This window comes from Amblyomma americanum, chromosome 6 (genome assembly GCF_052857255.1).
Source record: "Amblyomma americanum isolate KBUSLIRL-KWMA chromosome 6, ASM5285725v1, whole genome shotgun sequence".
Taxonomy (NCBI): Eukaryota; Metazoa; Arthropoda; class Arachnida; order Ixodida; family Ixodidae; genus Amblyomma; species Amblyomma americanum.
This window is the reverse complement of record NC_135502.1, coordinates 52521158-52533340: the sequence shown is the minus strand read 5'-3', so window position 1 is coordinate 52533340 and position 12183 is coordinate 52521158. Positions and strand designations below refer to the sequence as shown.

Here is a 12183-nt window from a genome sequence, read left to right as displayed (position 1 = left end):
AAATTGGCTCCGTTGTGAGCCAAGTCATTGGGGACGACACACGCCTGCGGGACAGTAGTGTCTTAGGGCACGCGGTGATACACTTGCTGCTTGCGCGTACTTAGAGTGGTTATGTGGGCGCCTGTCACTGGTAACTGAGCGCAGGAAATAAGCAGACTCCGAAATAAGGCCTTCATGGGGTGACTTGTTGAATAAATGCGCTGCGGGCCCTTACAAAAATTTCTCCACGCAGTCTAAAGACTGTCCATATACTTTTGTCTGTAAAGTCTATAGACTTTCTATAGACAAACCCTAGAGAACAGTCCGTAGGCAATACAATTCCTATAGACAGTTTATAGACAATCTATAGATTTGTGACCGTACACTTTTAGTAGACTGTTATCTATAGACAGTCTATAGACTATCAATACGCAAAAACTAGGTATCTATAGGAAGGTAATACAGTCTATACAGAGTCTATCGACTGTATATAGACCATTTTTATAAGGGGATGTAGCAAACAAAGAAGACTTCGGCTTGTGACTCCCGAGATGCCAAGACGGGGCATTGCTCTAGCTGATTTTAGCATACGATAGCCAAGACACAACACAAAAAATTAAGTGAAAGCTTCGTGAAACCGGTCGGTACCTGTCTGCACAGGGGGATCGAACTGTGGACCTCCCGTATACGAGGCGGATGCTCTAACCACTAAGGCGCGAGGAGCAAACGAGAGCAACGAGATTGGCAACGGGGAGGAAAGAAAGAAGCCTCAAACGCGCAACGCACAGGGCACAGTTAAAAAAAAAAAACTTCTTATAACTTCGTGCGCAGTGCTTGGGTGCTTGGTCGTCGTTCGCGTGGACTTTCACTTTCTCTATGTCGACCTAACTAAGTAAGCACAAATGCTTTTGCTTCCGCGCCCTGCTCCTTTCTTGCGTAGTTGGAAGACTGTTCACCTTTTCAGGCTGCAGCAGCCAACGACAAGCAGAGGAAAATGTGACCCTGGGGAAAAAGCGTTCAAGGAATATCAATTCCTCTTACGCTTATTGGGCTTCTCTTGCAGTGACGAAGTAAGCGGTTGGCGACAACGAGCAGAATGACATGGATGGCACCGAGGCCTTCACAAAAGGGCGAAGCGGGGAAGGGTTAAACCAGCCTCGAAATGGTTAGGAAAGATTCAGCTGGCGCAAGACGAATGACTAAAGCGATGAACCAGCCACTGAAGTTTTCGTTCACGCAAATTTCGTTCACGCAGATTAATATTTTACAACTTATACGTTGTTTAGTCTAGTTTATTGAATGGTCAGACTGAGTTGTATTCAGAAAAATAAAAGCAACGTAAGGCTCAACGACTCAATACTGACTGCTGTTTTAGTCAGGACGCTTAAAATCGCTTCGTGCGTTGCGTTGTCTCGACAGTAAAGAAAAGTGTACAAAGCGAAAACATGGCAGGGTAAGCACGTGCTCAGGGAAGATGTGTTCAGCGAGAGCTGAATGTCGAAAGACCTCGAAGAATATATACTGCTCTCAGCTGCTTGTGTAATGTTGTGTGATTGAGTGAGTGCCGCAGAACCGCGAATTCGGTTATTGAGAGAAATTTGAACGATACCTTTTAGGCTTCGTGGAGTCGTTTTTTTACAGTGATTGCACTCCCGACTCGTCCCTCTTTTGTTCTTTGTGAGCCTCATTGTTGAGAGCGATACGAGTAGGTGATGGTTGTTGTCAGATCTAGCGGCACACGTGACAGATACTAATGGTCGAAGGAATAAAAAATCAACAAGAAAAATCAAATGTGTAAAATACTGTCTCTGACTGCAGGGACCAAACTAGCGACCTCTTGCTGGATACTCTCACTACTATTTGTCCCACTAAGCGGCTGCTTTGAGCTCTAATTGCACTTAAGTTACTCGGCACGGGTGCAGAACTTTCCCCTGCTGCTATAGTCGCCCGGAAAACATAACGCAGCCAGCCCAAACTTCTGCGTCAGCCAACGAGCTTGTCGGGCTAGCCATATTCGTCAGCTGAAGGTGAACTGTGCCAGGCGAGGATATGCTGACCGGATGCTGCCTGAAGGCACGACGCGAGACGCGAAGGTGCTGTTAGGAAAGCAGGCGCAGGAAGTCGTTTAGCTTCCTTCGCTGCACCTAAGGCAAACGTACGGGAAATCAACGACCGAAAACTTCACGCACAGCATGCAGCTAGTGTTGTAATATCAGAAAAGCACCCAAATCGTTGCAGAAAGCTGTTTCAGGCACACTACGGGCGTATTCGAAATAGACTGGCGAAAACGGAAGGCGCATAAGCGGCATAAGAGGAGCAGGAAGACGAGCTCGAATAAGGAACGCGTAATGACAGTGCGGAACTGGAAGTGGCCCTTCGTGTATTCACGGCATGGGATTTCATCGAGAAAACACCAATGCGAACGACTAAGCTCAAAGAGCGTCAATAACTTTGCCGAAAATCTTCAGGGCAAGGCGAAGGTACTGGTAAAGTTTTCTCATCGGTTCGCAAAAGTGGCCGACTGTCAGTGAAGAAGATGAATTGCAGCTGGCTTCGTCGAGCGCTGAAGCGCTCAGGACTGACCCCAAACCGAGAAAGAAGAAGAATGTTGCCGTCGCAAAAGCATTAGGCGCCAAAAGCTTCTCTGGTACTTCGTGGCGTCGCACTGGCGCCATCTCGACTATTTCGCGCAGTACGCTTATCAGTGCGATGTTGTATTTTGTTCATTTGGAGGAAGCAAGTTTGCATGCAGCAGAACGCACACTGATACCACTGCTCTAGGAAGCTGCTGATTCGCTTGATGCAGTGCCCAGATGATATTCCGGAAAACAATTCCAACTGATAATTGTAGTTGCGCGCTAAAGCAGCGCAAAGTCGAAGAGGATGGGGTTGAGAGAGAAGCCAACAAAAAGAGATTACGGAAAGGGGGAAGGGGGACATGGTGAAGCTATCTCGACATTGGCAGTCCTCTTCTCTTCGGGCTTTGTTCTATTTATTCTGCCACCAGTGGAGGCTTTGGCGATTGACTGGATAACTATGTTGTACTACTTTTTTCGCTGCTTGTTTACAAAACACACCAATCAGAAATGTTTAAATTTATCTGGGTGAGAATGAACTGCCCATTTAACCGAGCCTAACGTGACACAACTGTGAAGTTGAGTAAGTGACTAGAGCAAGGAAGTTGACAAGGGACTAGTTGCTCCCACATGAACGAGAATAACAACACAGATACAAGTTGACGAAGATAGAAGACACCGGCGCTGACTAGAAACTCCATGAAGTTGCTAGTCAGTGCCTGTGTCATCTATCTTCATTGTTCTGTCTGTGCTGTTCCTTTCAGACGGAAAGTTGTGCATTAAAGAGCAAGCACTGCACTCTCACGCAGTGGTCTTGAACGCAAACTTTTTCTATGTGCGAGCGAAATAATTGATCAGACTCAGGGAAACATTTCTTAGCGCGATAGGTTAGGCAAGTACGGGAACACGAAACTGGGATTTGATGCGTTTTCTGTTATTTAACCGCATTCTGGCTCTTCAACTCGCGCCTGTTAATCCGATAGTAAGAGTGTTAAATGTCGCAGTGTTCGTCGGGTGGGCGACCTAACATGACATTAACATTGATACTTACTGAACAGTATATCGTATAATCTTCGACCATTTCACGGAGCTTAATTTAATTGGTTTTAACGCGGTAGCATTAGAAGCCTCATCATGGGAAAGGCCCGGTTACATCCTGTGTTAGTCCCAAAATTTCCTGATTGGTCGGGACGGTTATGATGTCACACCGTGTCGGGTGTGAAAAAAGAAAGAAAAGAATTGGCCGCGAGCGAGATGCGAACCTGCGACATCACGAACAGATCAGCTTCGCTGGCCGTTTCCGCGGAGTTTTTCTTTTCTTCATTGCTTGGAAATCAATCTCACTGACCTGCCGAATCTCTTGCTTCGACAAGTAGGATTGCTTGATGCCGACACATTCTCAGGCTTTTGTACGCCTCACTCCACCCCCACATCAAACTGCCGCAGCCTACCAATCCGCGTGTTAAACTGCCATTCTCTCACGCTGCGCTTTGGACCTCGTCCTCACCAACTTTCATTTCCTTCCAAACGCAGTGTACAAAAAAGCGCAATGAAGCGGCATCTGACGAGCATGAAGCGGAACAGAGCGGCGGATGATTTGAATCACCGCAACGGGGTCACATCATGCAAGGAACGCTCACGCCCAAAACTGCATTCTATCGCATTCTATCGCATTCAGTCACATAAAATGCAATGGTCGTCCCCTTAATTTTATCAAAGCCCGATCTGGCGTATGTTTTTCACCAGGGCCCCATTGTGTCGCGGATTTTACACAATCGACAGGTGCACGTAGTAACCCCCCAAGCTGCGTAATCAATTCTGAAAGGCAAACACCATGTGGCCCGGCTTGATTCAGAGGCCTCCACGGTAGCTTACTTCTAATACTACTTCCCCTTGTTTCAATTGCGTGGTTTTTACTTCAATTTTCTCGATCATTTTAGGTCCATGTCTTCTCACGAAGTGCTTTCTAGAATATCAGCGAGGCCTGTTACAGATGAATTGGAGAGTCTGGAACCATGGAAATAAAGTTGTTTTTTAAATGGTGGCATTGATCAAAGTGGGAAATGAGTATCGGATTCATTATAGACAGACAATAACTGCACAGCAAGTAAAAGCAAATAGTAACATCAGGTCGTAGAGTTCTAAACCCACGTCCTCCACATGTCGCGTACAGTGCTCTGCCAACTAAGCTACAGCGACGTCTGTCCAACCATTCACTTTCGAGTGTGCTCGTTTCGCCTGTAACCTAACGTTGAGGGTTCATCAGCACCACCTTCTTGCATAGCGGCGTTCGCAGAGCATCCTGCCGTATCGGAAGTGTCGCGTAGAATGAGAACGAACGGTGGGCGCGGCAGCTATGCGAGAACCCTCTTATGTGGCCTACGGCATCAACACTTCACGCGTATTGTGTGACGAGCGCCTCGCTATCCTACCACTATCGTTGTCTGGTGAACAAGGCGTGTTGTAATTCTGTACGACGCTATAAACAGAAAATAAAGCTGCTTTTCTTAATATAAATATGAAATAAAGCTTTCCCTTTATATCCTAGTAACCGCAATCTACTTTTCATGTTTTTAATGGAGATTTAGCAATTAACCGTTCATCCTATCCGTCTCGTTCAACGTGCAGGCATACTCGAAACCATCACCTGAATTCTTTAGCCCGTTAGTTTGCACGAACAGATGTATTGAAGTTTTCATTTTTCCCGAACTATATAAGACTGGAATGACTTGTTATTGCCTGTTTCCATTGATTGATGCAGTGTTTATTTGTATTATTGTTCTTTTACCACCCTGCTTGGGCTTGAACAAGTTGTGCAGTATGGAAATAATGAATGAATGAATGAATAAATAAACAAACAAACAAACAAACAAACAAACAAAATAAATAAATAAATAAATAAATGAAGAAGGTTACTGATGTTTGCAGAAGCTTTGTCACTGCAAAAGCAGAGGCCTCTACCGGTTTCTTCATTAGAACTATTCGTGGAGAAGCTTCCAGAGCCAGTAGGTTCTGCATAATTGCAGGCTGTAACAGCGTCCTGTGAGATCAGCAGGTCATGAGACGGCTGCCTTGCACTTCGAAATTTGGAGATTCCGCATGAAACAACGTGTCGAATATCGAGGACAGAATGAAGAATGTTTAGTGCACATTAGGTCCTCTCGGGAGGCATGCGTACAAATCACTTCCAAGGCGACCTAGCTACCAACGTTCATAAGTAATCACTGCCAACTGGCTATTGCTAACTGCTTCTGGCTTGTTATCGTTATTAATTAGTAACCTGGAGTGCCTCACTTGGAAATGTGTCTGAATATTTGATTTTCGCCGCTCTCCAAGCGGACGGGGCTGGAACCATGTACTAGAGAGCGTTTTGAAAACAATATACAGAACTAATCGCATATTTGACACATTTTTACAAGATCGCTCTGCGTTTAGAAGGACTCTCGATTTATTTATTTGTCACAATATCCGTATGGGGTCTCTAGCGAGGGTAATAGATAAGAGGGAGGGCTACAAAAACAGGTACTTGGAAAATAGAGCACCAGCACTCGAAATAAAACTTAAATATAATACAGTTGAAACATGAAATGTAAATAATGCTGCACATAAACAAAACCTCAAAGAATGCGAAATAGATATGTATTGGGGGTACATTCACTAATTCAAGAATTCACAACATACTTGATAAAGAAAATAGTATAACACCAAGAGCATAACAAAATGCAGTACAAATAAGCTAGCACTCATCGTTCTGTTGCAGCAAATTTTGAAAAGATTGTAAGGTGACTTCAGTAGCAATGTGCCATGGCAGGTTATTCCAGTCTATTATTGTGCGAGGAATGAAGGATTCTACGTAAGGAGATGAGTGGTACGTTATGCGTTTTATTTTGATCTTCTGGTCACGGCGCAGGAAGACTGGTGAGTGTGGCCAAAGAAAGTCATCGTGGAGGGTGGAATGAAGATATATTTGATCAAATAAGGCTACGCGAGGACAGTGGCGTCGACGTAATAATGATTCTAAATGGGCACATTGTTTGAATGCTGTGACGCTGGTGAAGCGCGCATAGTCTGAAAAGATGAAGCGAAAAGCGAGGTGTTGCAAGGATTCGATGTTGTTTGTGGTCCATGCTTGATCAGGAGTCCATATGGCGGAAGCGTATTCAATTCAATTTCGTGCGGATTAATGCCACATAAGTGAGTTTTTTTTTGGTGTGGAGGTGCACTATTGAAGTGCGCGATTAGCAGAATGAACCGGTAGTGTTAATTTACTGCTTAATTATTGACTTGAGTATTTCAAAGTACTATTGCAAATGGTCAGAAAGTAAACACTTGTTGGTACGGCCCATGATTGCCCGAAATGTCTTTTTATCCCAAGTTATCTCCTGTGATATTGTCTTGTCCACAGGCATGAGCAATAGCTCTGGTCAACAACTTTTTTATGTCCTCGTCCGCCACCTCACTACCCTTCTTACCTACCTGGAGACGAGTACTCTTGTCAGAATACTCTTGTCAGGCTTTTGTCAAAGCCGCCCCCCCCCCCCCCCGTTTTACGTTGTTCATTTTGTTTTTTGTTGTCAAGAATCTCATCTCCCTGTCTCCCCTCTGTTTGAGAAACAAGTAAGGAGAAGGCACACATGTGCACAGAAACTGACAAAATCAACAATGAACTTGGTTATGCAACGTAAAGTTGCATGCAGAGCATCGCAGTCGCATCTACTTTTTTTTTTGTTTTGCTGTGAGGCATGCTTCACTTGAGTGGTCAAGGCCTAGGGATTGTTTTTCATTTAGTATTTAGTTTTCGCTAAAATAAGACACTCTTATACGTGTAGCATAGTCTCGTGGGCTGAGTGAAAGACGCGGAACATGAACTTCGAAGCGTGGCTGACAGGAAAAACAGCGTACACGTGAAGAATTGCTGCTAATATGAATGCAAGGCGTCTGCAGACCTTAGATTTGCAGCAGTAGTCGCAGCGGTGTCCATTATAAAGCTGAGGTTTCTGCTCAACATAAGCCGCTGCCGGTGCTGTTAAATCCTTCGTTGTAACTCTCCTGCCTTTGTTGCATTTTTGCCATGCATGAACTTTTGGCAGCATTTCGCTACGACCCTTCTTTCTGCTGATGATACTGGAACTGATAGTGCCAGTTGGTCCCCACCCATTTTGAAAGCATTAGCTTTCGAAAGCATTAACTTGCTATCATAATAATAATAATAATAATAATTGGTTTTTGGGGGGGGGGGGGGAATGAAATGGCGCAGTATCTGTCTCATATATCGTTGGACACCTGAACCGCGCCGTAAGGGAAGGATAAAGGAGGGAGTGAAAGAAGAAAGGAAGAGAGAGGTGCCGTAGTGGAGGGATCCGGAATAATTTCGACCACCTGGGGATCTTTAACGTGCACTGACATCGCACAGCACACGGGCGCCTTAGCGTTTTTCCTCCATAAAAACGCAGCCGCCGCGGTCGGATTCGAACCCGGGAACTCCGGATCAGTAGTCGAGCGCCCTAACCACTGAGCCACCGCGGCGGGGCCTATCATAACCTCTGTTTCTACATTTAAAGCTGCTTCTACCGTGGTCACTACGGCAACTACTTAACTCACTGGCGCACTAACATAATTATAACTACGCCCACTGTCATAATTATTTCTAAGTATGCTGCATTTGGCTCTAATCAGTTCACTGCTTTACGAGCTGAGGAAAAAGTGCTTTATCATTTGTACTTCGTAAAACTAAGTTTACTCATTAAAGCCACTGTAAGCTTTACAATTTGCACTGCCTTCACTTCTAATGTCACATTTGCTGTCACCTTGCTCTTGCAATTACTGCATTACAGCATTGAAAGGGTCTAATATAATTGTAAGCTCAGCTTTCTACATTTATTGTTTCTTTTTCCCGCAAAGTCTCAACCCGACTAACCTTTAGAGCTGCGTATGACAAACACACACTGACGCTGGGCTAGGCAGCATCGAGAAACTGACTGCGAGACAAGACATACAATGTCTGAGCACGTGACACGAAAGTGCCGTCAACGGGCCCTAAAAAGACAACGATTGATCGAGTGCTTCTCAAAGCAAGGCAAGCATACAGCAACAGAATGTTTTCACATCGCTGTCTCGTACCAAGCGAAGACTCTGAGCGCGGCCTTCCCATCGCATCGCGACAGCTACCAATGGTCCGCGGGCTGGCCTCGTAATTGTGTCCAGTCGAGAACGGCCGGCGTTTCCTGCACGAAGCTTGGGCACATTCCGGCCTGCCGGTGGAGTCCCCGATAATTAATGTTCCCCTCGAGGATCTGCACGCCCGACCCGACGGTGGTGCTTCAAGCGGGGCGGTGCAGCTCAGCTCGCCCGATTCATGTGTAGTAGAGCGGCAGCGTGACACTGTCTTCAGCTAATCGCTTTTCGCTGCATCTGACAGTAAGGAGTCTATGCTTACCGCAACATGATTTGTTCCTACTGCCTGCATCTGAATCTATGGAAAGCTTGACGGTGGTTTGTGCGAAGGCGCTGTAGTTCGTTCTTTCCTTTGATTCCCTTCAGCGCAACTTAGTTGAACAGTCATTAAGATCTTCTGATGCTGTTGTCGCAATGACTTGGGGCATCGCTGGGCGCACGGAGTGGCGTTACGACAAGTTCGCACTAATTCGCATTTCAGCACTCGGCATCAAGAGCGAGAAACATTCGCGGCCGTCAAAACTATTCACCCCTCGCACGTGATCCGTCCGCACCGCAGGCGCCACCTATGAGCCTTTTGAGATATTGACTGCCGTGAAGGCGTGCACAGCCTTCTCCTAGCGCTACTTTTGGTAAGAGGCAAGCAACCGGTTTTTTGGCCGGCACAACTCGGTTCCGAACAGATCACGCTTTCCGCTGGGGGTTCCGAGACGGAGTCGCTGGATAAGTCTTCAGAGTACCGCCTTCCTTTTCCCTGCGCCCCCGGGCTTAGAAGAAATATGGCTTCTGCGGCCCAGTGTTGCCAAAAGAGCACACACCTTGATTTGCGAGAACTTCCCATGGAACGGCGGGTCTGTCTGTTTGTTGTTGCCAGGAAGAAAGAAAAGGAAAGTGCACAGGCCTGCTCACTGGCTCAAGCCGAGCCACAATCGCTACCACGTGCAGAAAGTAGGAGAGTTGAAAGATGGGATAAAAAGACAGGATAGAAAAGACGCGCGGTGTAATGACCCAGGCTGATCCCGGAGGCAGTGCAATACCGGGCCAACCGGTGGCGGAAGTGAAGCAACCTTCAAACATTCCGCCACATTTCCAAAAGTAAGTCCAATTGGGACCCGTATCGGATATTCTTCCAAAGCCTCTGGGCTTTCCTCAAAGACCCGCCTACAAGCGCAACACGTTGATTCAGCGAGTTGCAAAAATTATTGCGCCCCGCTTATTCTGAGTATCGTTCACGTTATCTCCGAAGTTTGCTATGCCAAATGCGCCGAAGTTTCATCTATCATTTAGAATCTCGACGTTACGGAGGCGGATACGCAGGGAACCACGGATACGATGGCAATGCTAGGAAAGTCTGTCAGGGCCATCCATGAAGCTTCCACAGCCGGTGGTGGCGAAAGGAGGATGGCTAAACTCTAAAAACTTACCCAATTACTCGACCCGTTTTTTCTTTTTAATGTGATGCAGCGTTCGGTCAAGGACAATATGTGAACGGCCGAAGGTAAGCCCAGATGCTAGATGATTAATACGAGTAAATTTTCCTTGTACTTTTGTATAAGGTTGTGAACTATCAGTGTGTGCCCTGTGTACCCTGCAAGTAATGGCCAACGGACATGTGGAAAAGTGATCATTTCCCCTTGTTCTCTCTCCTTTCTATCTCTCCCTCCGTTCCCCTTCCCACGTGTAGGGTAACATACCGGGCGTTGCCTAGTTAACCTACCTGCCTTTCCGTTCGTCTTTCTCTCTCTCTCTCTCTCTCTCCATGTACTTTGTCTTCTTGAGATACGAAGCGGAGCCATCAGTGGTTTTAATCCCCTAGGTAAATTTCCTGCCGAAAAACTAGATGCATTTTTCTTTTTTTGGCTGCGAAGGTATAGCAACAGATATATTACTCCTACTGACATTGCTCTCAGGCATGGCGATGAAACAAAATGCCAAGTTTGTACTGGTGCAGTTGATTCCGCCTATGCACGAAATGAATATTGCTGAATTGCTTCCTGCACACTTGTGTGCAAAAGCCCTACATTACTGATTCCGTCGTCATTTTTCAGAGGGTTTGGGTTATCAGTAAATAAAACGAGGATTAGAAATTTGACTCTGGCCTATAGCGGGCTCAACGTGGGAGCGAGCGTTGTATCTACTGCTCTACCGCAGTAGGTAATCTCTAGGGTGCCGCAGAGGTACTTGAAAACGGGGTGCGGACTTGTCTCATTCCTAAAGGCTATATAGAAATGCCTCTCTCGGTGATTTCGAAGAGGAAAAATTGTGGAAATAAATGTCGTGAAACGAGGTAGAAAAGTAGACTTACAGCGTGGGAGAAGCGAATTGAGAACGTGCTTTGTTCATGTTTGATCCGACGTGCAACTCAATACTGTCGCTTCAGAAATGTCGTGGGCGGGGAGCAATTCTATGCCAGTCTGCTCTGGACGCGAGGCCTAGTAAGCAACATTCGCGGGCCAAATTCCAGATTCGAAGAGGAAATTTGAGAACATTCCTATTCTTTTTTTCGGGCCAGCTTGTATGCCCTATATGTCTTCCACACGCTGAAAGATTTCTCATTTGCTTCACGGACGCAACAAGAACGCAACGTATACAAGCTGGAAGCTCTTCGTGTCAACATAATCCTGCCGAAGGCTGTTAAGCTTCCCCCCCCCCCCCCCCGAATCTATTTCGTTGGGCTTTGCAAATTGTCATTAGGTTACCAATCCAACAACCAGGAGCTGCGCAGAAAGTCCTTTTTTTGACGTTGTCACGTCTCGTCTCCTTGCTAGTAGTTACGTGACGCAAGCTATATTCGTGTGTGTGGAGGGCGCAGGTTTTAAGTTACAGATAGCTAATGCTATGAGAGCGCTTGCCCCGGGAGCCTAGCAAATTAGACTGGTAAAGTGACACCGTAACTTTTTGCAGTTAGAAAGTACCGTGCGGCCTGGTAACGGAGCGTGCAGCGTAAACTGGCAACCGTCAACCATTTTACCGACTCTGGTTGCGGTTCACTGACCTTTAATGGAAGTTTCGCTGTAGCGAGCTTGTGGGTTTTCTGTCGTCCAATGGTGTGGTCAAATCGCGTAGGAAGACTCCAGTAGCGCTTTGTTTATCGCGGTGAGACCAAATTGTTATCAAAACGAGTGGTGTGGTAACAGCCGTGAACGCGAGAACAATCTGCCGCCCTGCGATGCAGGGCTGTCCGACCTGCAGCGCGTTCACGCATTGCCTAAAGTATGCGTGTCACGTACATTCAGCACTAATATAAAAGGGAACATATCGCTCGACTTCAACAAGGGATTACTTCAAGAGTGCGAGTGGAAAGTAGACTTATTCCTTTGTTCTTAAGAGTTTTGCTCGGGACGCATTTAACACCCATGATACACTACCAATTGCACTGCAGAAGTCGGAACAGATTCTGTTCTTGGGTGCACACTACCTGTTACCTTTCATTTTGGAGTGGCATGTAGACGCG

General features: G+C 46.2%; 1 non-coding gene across 1 annotated transcript; it reads right to left on the bottom strand.

Annotated features, from left to right (window-relative positions):
- Positions 1–9732: 9732 nt before the first annotated feature.
- LOC144095714 (U2 spliceosomal RNA) lies at positions 9733–9932 on the bottom strand. Its single transcript, XR_013306749.1, has one exon. It is a non-coding gene; the product is annotated as a U2 spliceosomal RNA (small nuclear RNA).
- Between the last annotated feature and the right edge of the window lie 2251 nt (positions 9933–12183).